The sequence below is a fragment of the Simochromis diagramma genome, unplaced genomic scaffold (assembly GCF_900408965.1).
Source record: "Simochromis diagramma unplaced genomic scaffold, fSimDia1.1 OVJJ01000781.1, whole genome shotgun sequence".
NCBI lineage: Eukaryota > Metazoa > Chordata > Actinopteri > Cichliformes > Cichlidae > Simochromis > Simochromis diagramma.
In genome coordinates, this window is record NW_024386832.1 from 756,154 (window position 1) to 765,529 (window position 9,376).

Genomic DNA, 9,376 nt, shown 5'->3' on the forward strand with positions numbered 1-9,376 from the left:
ATTCCTCAAAGCAGCCACCCTTTGCTTTGTTGACAGTGCTGCAAACCCTTGGTCTTCTCTCAATGAGCTTCATGATCAAGTCACTTGAAATGGTTTTCACTTCACAGTTGTGCCTTGTCCAGGTTCATTTGTGGAATTTCTTGCCTTCTTAATGGGACTGGGACCCTCAGTTGTGTTGTGCAGGTCAGGTTGGTACACAGCTGACAGCCCTATTTGACAACTGTTAGAATTCCTATTATGGCAAGAACCAATCAGCTAAGTAAAGAGAAACAAGAGTCCATCATTATTTTAATAACTGAAGGTCAGCAAGTCCAGAAAACTGCTAAAACTTTGAATGTGTTCCCAACTGCAGTTGCCAAAACCATCAAGCGCTACAATGAAAGTGGCTCACATGAGAACCGCCCCAGGGAAAGGAAGACCAAGAGTCACCTCTGCTGCTGAGGATAAATTCATCCGAGTCACCAGCCTCAGAAATCGCAAGTTAACAGCGCCTCAGACTAGAGGCCAGATAAATGCCACACAGAGTTCCAGTAACAGACACATCTCTACTGTTCAGAGGAGACTGCGTGAATCAGCCCTTTATGGTCAAATAGCTGCTAAGAAACCACAACTAAGGAAAAGCAACAAGCAGAAGAGATTTGTTTGGGCCAAGAAACACAAGGAATGGACATTAGACTAGTGGAAATCCAATTTTGAGATCTTTGGTTCCACCCAGCGTGGAAAAGGTGAACAGATGGTCTCTACATGTATGGTTCCCACTGTGAAGCATGGAGGAGGAGGTGTGATGGTGTGGGGGTGCTTTGCTGTTGACACTGTTGGGGATTTGAACCAGCATGGCTGCCACAGCATCCAGCAGTGACATGCTATCCCATTCAGTTTGCTCTATCTATCTATCTATCTATCTATCTATCTATCTATCTATCTATCTATCTATCTATCTATCTATCTATCTATCTATCTATCTATCTATCTATCTATCTATCTATCTATCTATCTATCTATCTATCTATCTATCTATCTATCTATTCAGTTATATACCAAAATAACAGTAGTGACAAGATTAAAAAGACAAATAATAATAGTGTAACCGAATAAAACATTTAGGTATATTAACTGACAAGTGAAAGCTTGACACAGTGTCTTATTAAAGGGAAGTTTTCCAGAGATGGCTAGCAGAACGACTGTAAGTTACTGTCATGGAGTGAAAGTTTGAAAATGGTAACATAAGCTGATTTCTGTCACCCGGAGACACAGATCGCAGATACAGCGCTATCACATGAGATGGATTTTCAACACTTTTTTTCTTTCCGTAAACGCAGACTTATAATGTGTCATCACCTGTCATCGGTGACAGGCTGTTGGGCCTGATTATCTCTTTCTAAAATGACATGCAGCGGCAGTGTTTGTGGAGACCTCCGGGAGAATGTCACGCCTGCACGGGAATTACAAAGGGCAACATGCAACACTTTATACAAAACACACTGAACTTGTTTGGGTATTATTTTATATCAATTTGAATTAACGCCTGTGTCAAATGTTTGCACATATATGTGCTAAACAGGGCTCTGTACACTGTGCACACTGTAGTTTGGTGGGATACGTCTTTATTGTTGAGGTGCTGAATACTTTTCTGTGTACTGCTGTCATACTGACTTGACACCTAATTTAACGATGACATAAAACCTGACAGTCATAAACTTAACTTCACTTTTATTTATTATATATTCCTCTTCTTCCTTTGCCTCTGACATTTGTGATCTTTTCACCTGAACATCCTGAGAAGGAATAAAGGCTACAGTTCAGGAAGAGAAGTTCAGACTGATTTATCATAGTGAACTGGAATCCAGTTTAAAGGGGGTGGGGGTTGATTAGCAAATGTTCCCAGAAAACCTCACCACTTCAACAGGATGACATCCTCACAGGAGAAGCTGGACCTGCTGGGTCCATAATCTCCACGTGACATAAAGTGGTGTAAACGCAGGAGATGAAATTGAAATGAGCACCTCAAATTCCTCAGGAAAACTCTAATAAGAAACACCCCAGGGAAGTTAGATAGTGGGGGCTGGTGTCTGCGTACGTGTGCAAACGGTGGCAGCCCTTATGTGGGCTTCGAAAAAGCACAGAAGTGGCAAAGCTACTCTGACAAGGAGGACGTTTAAGTTCAGAGCATGTGAGACTTGTCCCGTCGAGTGAAAACAATTGGCCAGCCCCAGCTCCAATTCATCAAAGTGACAGCACTTGGCCACGTGGAAATGAATGAATAAATAAAGGAGAATGCATTCAGTGTGCAGATAAAGAGTAGCCTGCTGGGTAGACACTGCCAGAGAGGACTGTCAGTATATATACCATTCAGCCCTTGTTGGCAAAATGACATCCTCCAAGAATGAAACACTTGCATGAGGTTTCCTGCTCCCTGCTACACATGACATGCAAATGATTTGTGACAGTGGGAATAAAATTTAATCTCTACAATTCCCGTTTTGCTGTTCATCCGCTGATACCGTAACCCCTGCAGCATGGCTGCTGCTTGTTGTCATGTGGAGTAGTTGACCTCGGAAACTCAAGCATCAGCATCCTCTCCTTGACTTTGACTATTAAAAAAAAAGGGGTTACCTCACCCTATCTCTCCTGCTCTTGAGCTATGACCTGCCACATATCCATTATTGATTATCACTTTCTGTTACTGCAGAGTTTCCACGGTTACCTATAGGCTTCTGTGATGCAATATGAAGCTCCCTTTGTGTGCAAGTCAAAAGAAATAGGAGTGTCTTTGAAGGGGGAGTAGAAACACAGGGTTCTCCTCACAGGATTCCTTGTCTCTTCCATCTTCAGGGTAAAAAAAAAGTTCTGGAAATAAGTAAAAAAAACAGTCATATAGTTTTAGCATACTGCAGCATTTCAGGAAATATGCGTATTTTTTCTTGTTTATGGTTAGATAAGAAAATAGTTTTCATAGCTTTAGGCTAAATCTCAAAGTATAGGCAGCAGACTCTCAGCACATGTGCCAGCATTACTTAGGACGTTCTGCTCAGTACGCTGCGTTCAGGTGTGTGGCCGCTGTAGCGTACTGATGCCAGGATGCATCACGGTATCAATCTTCTCTGCTAACACTTTCCCATTTTCCCCATATTGCCAAACTATCCCCTTGTATAAGTATGAATGAAAACTCCATTTTGCAACAGAGGCCTGAGAACGTTTCTTCTGTGTCATTTGTCACTCAAAGCCACTTTAAATGCATCACTCAATTCGAACTTTTTATGGGATTTCTTGGATCAATCCATCATCGCTCGAACAAAACAGATTTGAACAGCACAAGCAACTTTTTCCCCCTCCTCCCCCCACCCTTGTGCGGACAAAAAGGCTCTTATTTTCCCAATGAGCTGGGCTCCCTCAGCTGTGGCATATCATTCTGAGCGACACCTTCATCATAAATTACATACAGGCAGCACGATGGCACCCAACTTTACCCTGGGGTAAGCAGTGGGTGGTGCGCGAGTTGTGGGGGGAGTCTTGTGTTGCTTGGCTGCACAGGGAACAATATTGATTAACACTCATGTTTCTTTTGAATCAATCTCCATCACCTATCGGCCATCTTCTCCATTATATTTCATCTGGGGGAAGACGGATGGTGGAGATGGGTGGATGTGTGCAGGGAGCCTATCTGTTGCACTGCAGAGATTCCATCAGCAGATTTAGTGTTGTCTCCATCACCACCAGAATTGCCTAATGGAGGGCGGGCACATCACTGTCACTACCTGCATCCCCCCCCCCCACACACACACTTCCATCTTCCCCATTCTCACCCTCCCCTTAACCTCCACCCTTGGGGATCCAGAGGCAACATTTACTTTGGCTGATTAAAACTCCTGCCACATAGGACCTGGAGGCACAGCGAGACGCCCCCCCTGACAGGTGGATGTGTGGTTTTTGTCTCTAAATGTACCCAAAAACAATACATGTGTTACTCTCTGCATGTATATTTGAAGTGAAGGAATAATTTCTAGCTTGCTGTTGCTGTCTCCGTGAAGCACAAATAAAGTGGCTGGTGTGGATGCGTCGCCATTCATTTTTTAGTTGATGCATCAATTCTTACCCCAGGCAGATCCGAAATAATGGAACATTTTTCACGTCAATCAAAGTCCAAAGATAATGAATATCCTTCCATATTTCTTTATTTATTATTTGACACGATATTAAATCAGAAGCCATATTTTGTACCCCCCACCGTCCGACCCCCGCTAACCCCCACCCGAGACCACCGCCACATGGCGTATTTATCCTCAAAAACAATCTAAGTTTTGATTGTTCCCTGATAAGCCCTGAGCTGCTGGATGGAGCCTCTGCATGGAGCGGATCTCACTCAGCTGGTGTCAGCCAGATTTATTTTTCCTCCCAGCACTGGCGCTTGCTTGGCGCTCAGCTCAGCCCAAACCCCCTGGCACTCTAACCAATCTATCAAGTCCATCAGTGTTTCATGTAGCCTAGGGGACACTGGCTGGCAGCCCAAATGAGCTCACTCTTCCTCTTCCTGCTCTTGCCATTGCCTGCTCTCCCTGCTAAACATATCTGAGCTGTAGATGCCTGCTTAACTGCTGGCTGTCTGGATTTTACTCCTTGGCTTGGTTGTGACAGCACCAAGTAAAGTTTACCAACCGCAACACTGCCCTCTTTTAAAAATAGAATGGAAATAGGTAAGGCTCTCTTTCTTGGTGATTACACAGATCCTAGTGCATCCACAGTTGTGGACATTGGTCGCATATTAAATCTTTTTGTCTCAATGTGTCCATGTTGCCCTTTTAAGAGAAAATAAGGCCAATGAGAGAGAAATGCAAATGACTGAAATTGTTTTTATAAAAACATTTTAAACTCTGTTTTGCTTCTTAACAAATTCTGGTGGCTGTTGAACTGCTATATATTTTTGCTACAGTGTAAGCTCACCAGCTAGCTGCTAACCCTGCCCTGAGGTGCAAAACACAACAGCATTTCACAAAACACAACAGTTCACTCCAATGTGATGTCGCTACCAGCCACTCATCAACAATAGCTCTTTCAAATTATTCCCCACTCTCCTGGTATTTTTGAGGCTGCACTATTGTGGAAAATTAAATTGTAGGATTGACTCTAAAAAAATAAATAAAACCCAAAACAATAAGCATGGTGCACTCCACTTCACTGAGAAATATTCTGTGTTGTGTACTAAAATAACCTTGTAGTTAGAATTGCTCTCAAAAGGCATCCAGCAAGGCGTCATGTGCATTTGGCTTTGTTGAGGAATATGGGCCGATGTGAACACATTGACTTGCCAGCTGAAAATTGTGTGTCGTAACTTTTTGTGTGGCTGTGAATTACCTGGAGTCTAAATGTATTATTTAGCAAAACCAAGTTGTTTATTGTTACTTCTTGTGCGTCATCTGTGTATCCATATTAGGATCGCAGGGGTCTATCCCAACTGCCATATGGCAAGAGGCAGAGTACCCTGCTAACACACAGAGATAGACAAGCATTTACACTCATAAGAAATGGCCAAGAATCACCACTTAACCTAACCACATATCGTTGGACACGTGCATGGGAGTGCAGACATGGGATGCACATTGCTATTTACTACATGTATCTCTTCTTCAAAAAACCAGTAATATAGTAACTGCTCGCTGCTTTCTAAAGGCATATTTAAAATGTGCAGGTTTCTCGCATATAGTGTATGACATAACATCCATTCATGAAGCAAATTACACAGAGGATGATTTTTGTTCTGAAGGCTGAATAAAGTCTTGATAATCTATCTTCGCTCAAGTCTTCATGCCTGGATGACAGATGTGGAAAACGGTTAACTGACTGAAGTTGGGCCAGACTGTGTGCCTCATTTTAGACTGTAGAAAATTAAATCACAGGAGAATATGCAGATATGAGAGCACGATGATCATCAGGCAAAAAAGAGCAGTGGCCATTAAGCTGCCTGCTGCCTCTGGGAATCACAGTATTTTTGACAATTTTCCCCCAGATGAAATTGTCACAGCCAGGCTGAAGGCGGGTAGATGAGGTACGTCTGATCACGCTGACCTTGTTCGCAATATTTTTCACCTCAACCTCCGAGGACTCAGAGCACAGACAGGAAGTTTTCAGTTTTTGTTCGGTCGGTTGTCTGGACACAATTGTTTTATTTTTGTTTCTGTAGGACTCACGTAGGTTGGACATTTACAGGCAGTGCTTTAAAGCAGTGGTATCCAGTATTAGCTCATCATACCATCCCTGGGCAACAAGAGAACTAATAACTTACAGCCGTACAACTATATACACACATCAACAGAGTCGTGGGCTAAACAGTCTTCTACATTAAACAAGAACATCAATCTGCTTTTGGTCCGTTGCTACTTGCTGCTCCAGGTTCCTGGATGAGAGGTGAGACATCCTTCAAACTACTTTTTTAAAGCTCTTAAGATTTAGCTCTGTGAACCAGTTATCAATTACTTTGCATTGGAAAAGTGTGTTATTAAGTTCCAGGTGGAGCATGATCTCTCTATCTATATGAAGGACATCGAAAGAAACGTGTGCTTTTTTTTTAAAGGATTGGAGTAGGGACCTTTGGTCAGCCTCCACGTTCAAGAGAACACATTTACACAGACTGTGATTATACTCTCAGAAGGTCATCACAGTGAAAAGTACTTCTAATCGTAGTTTAAAATCAGTGAGAAGTGGATTAGGACTATTTTAAGAGGTCCTGGCTCTCTCCATCGTGCTCTTGTTGCTAAGTGACGGGGTTGCTGTGGAGTTTGTGAAGGAATGCTGACCTCTCATACTGTCATGCCAACAATATGTTTATGTTCTGTGACTCTCTAAAGATATTTAAGATACGGCTCAGAATTAACATGTAACAATCACACTGATTTGTGTCAAATAATCTATATCGTAATTTTCAATTCATTTTAAGATTTCAAGTTTTCTGTTATCCGTGTAACAAGAATAATGCAGTTTATTCATTTTCATAGTCACTGGAAGTGCGTGAACTTCAGATATATGACTTCACACTTTGATGTAGCAGAAATAAGAAAACCGCACAACAACAGTGTCCTCAGCTATCTCACACATCAAAATATTGTAATACAAATAATTAATTAGTCATAAATTCTGTATAAATTAAAAACAGTGTGAGACTGGATTATAAAGTGAGTGGAAAATGCTCCCTTTGCCCGACTACTGTATTGTTTACATCCCCACAAAGTTATAAAGTTATGAAGAGATACGAAGACTTCACGAAACTGTAGTGGTAGATGCAGTGGTAATAAATGACAGCAGAAACACAGTTTGATTTGATGACATACTCACAAGGTGAAATCAATGTCATCTACACTGTTGTGAATGTTAACAAAATAAACGGAACGAAGAGGCCAGTGGAATAAATTTGCACCCAAAAAGATGTGAATAAGCATCAACATTTCCAAACCAAAGCTGGTAATGCATTTTATAAACCTTATTTCACTTTCAGTAATGTGTTAGAGCAGGAACTTGCGTTGACGTTCTTTATTAAATTCTCAGTTAAATCAAAAAACGGGCCCAGACCTGTCCAACATCAGTGAGGTTTTGAACTAAAGTGCTTCCAGGGCTGTTTTACAGAGGGATTGTGGATCAGATTTACACTACATCCCAAAAGTCTTGAGCCACCCCTCATTCTTTAGATTTTGCTTCCAATGAGCCCAACTTTCTTGCAATTTTCTTAAAATGGTCTTGAGTAATTGTTCTCCAGGCTTCCTGAATGTTTTTCAAAGTATTTCTTTGGATGTTGGCTTCTTCAACATGTTCAGAGGAATATTTGATAGTGACCTATGATTTTGGCATAACAAAGGCATATAGCTCAAGACCTACTAACAACTTAACAAAGAACAGGCACTTTGTTACTAAGGGCCAACTGCAAAAACACACTGCTTGTTCTCATTTCTTTAGCAATGAGAAATGCAAAAGATAACACATTTGACAGGCATCACTTGGTATTCCTGCACCAACAAGGCGATTCCCAAAGTGCTATTAGGTGAAAATTTAACATATCTTGGCATGTGTGTGTGCAGTGTAACCTTAACAATTCTGTGTGCACATTTTGAAAACCTGATGGAGTCCTGATGTTACGGAGTATAGCACGGTGGGAAGGGACGGAGAGAACCCCCCCCCCCCCTTAAGTTTTGTTGGTTTTGTTTTTTGAGTTTGTTTTGGATTTATTGCATGTTTTCGTGTTTACTTACGGTTGTTGTGCCTATGTGGGAGGGGAGATTTTACTCTAGCCCAGCTGCCAGTGAGGCGGAGTTGAATACAGGGAGCGGCCGATTGGAGTTCCTCTTTATAAAGGGGAGAGGAAGCAGGAAGTGGTGTTGTTGTTTTTAGTAGGACTTCGGTGAAGTAAGAGAGCCCCGGAGATCGAGGACAAAGTGTGCACATTTTTAATGGAAAGGATTTTATTTTGCCTGGCCTGGTTTTGCTTTTAACGAAACGGAGGACGTGGAAAGGAGGACGCATTTCTATGGAGCTGAGAGAGGACGTGCTGGAAAAGAGAGGACGTGTTGGAAAAGAGAGGACGTGTTGGAAAAGAGAGGACGTGTTGGAAAAGAGGAAAACGAGCACTAGACTGGAGACCTCCTGTGCCCCAATAAGAAAAATCGGACCAGTTCTGGGAAGTCTAACTGCCGGGAGGAGATGTGGAGACCCAGCCTGGAACGAAGTTAAAGTCTAAACAGGTGGGTGGCAAACCTGTTTGAGGGAGCTGCAGGATTGATCCGTGTTGGTTGCATGTTCGTGCAGTGACCCTCTCTCCCCTGTTTTGTAAACTAGGCGAAGGACTCGGACCGTGGTGGTATTTGGGCTTCGGATCCCTGGCCGGAGTTGTCTTCAGCCGGTAGTTTGCCTAGAGGAAGAACAAATAAATTTTGTGTAACCCATTGCAGTGTGTGCGTGGTGGTTTGTTGCTGGTCCCTACTAGAACTCCTATTCTTTTTTTGTACGGAGGCTCTCTTAACAGCCCTCTCGTAACATTTGGCGTTTGTCGACAGGATTTGTGACCAGTATACAAACCTACCTGCCTTAGACTGATTAATATGGCGGATGAGTTATCTGAAACCAGGAATATGGTGTCACCATTTTTTATTGGTGCGCCCTGGGTACCAAAATTTTGTGGGCTTAATACGAGTTATGAAGATTGGGATAGTCAAATTAGCGCAATGCTCCGTGCTCAAAAGTGGTCGATAGAACAGCAATGTGATTTTGTATTGAGTGCATTAGGAGGAGAATCACGACGTGAAATTCTTATTCTGGAACAAGCGGAGCGGGATACGCCAGATAAGATCTTTCTTCAGCTTAAAGAACTGTATGGGGACAAAACAGCTGTGGGTACCCT

The 9,376-nt window shown here is 42.4% G+C and overlaps 1 long non-coding RNA gene across 1 annotated transcript; it reads left to right on the plus strand.

Moving 5' to 3' along the window:
* Nucleotides 1-8,163: 8,163 nt before the first annotated feature.
* Nucleotides 8,164-8,926, plus strand: LOC120731469. Its single transcript, XR_005695371.1, has 2 exons — nucleotides 8,164-8,720; nucleotides 8,815-8,926. It is a non-coding gene; the product is annotated as an uncharacterized LOC120731469 (long non-coding RNA).
* The last annotated feature ends 450 nt before the right edge of the window (nucleotides 8,927-9,376 follow it).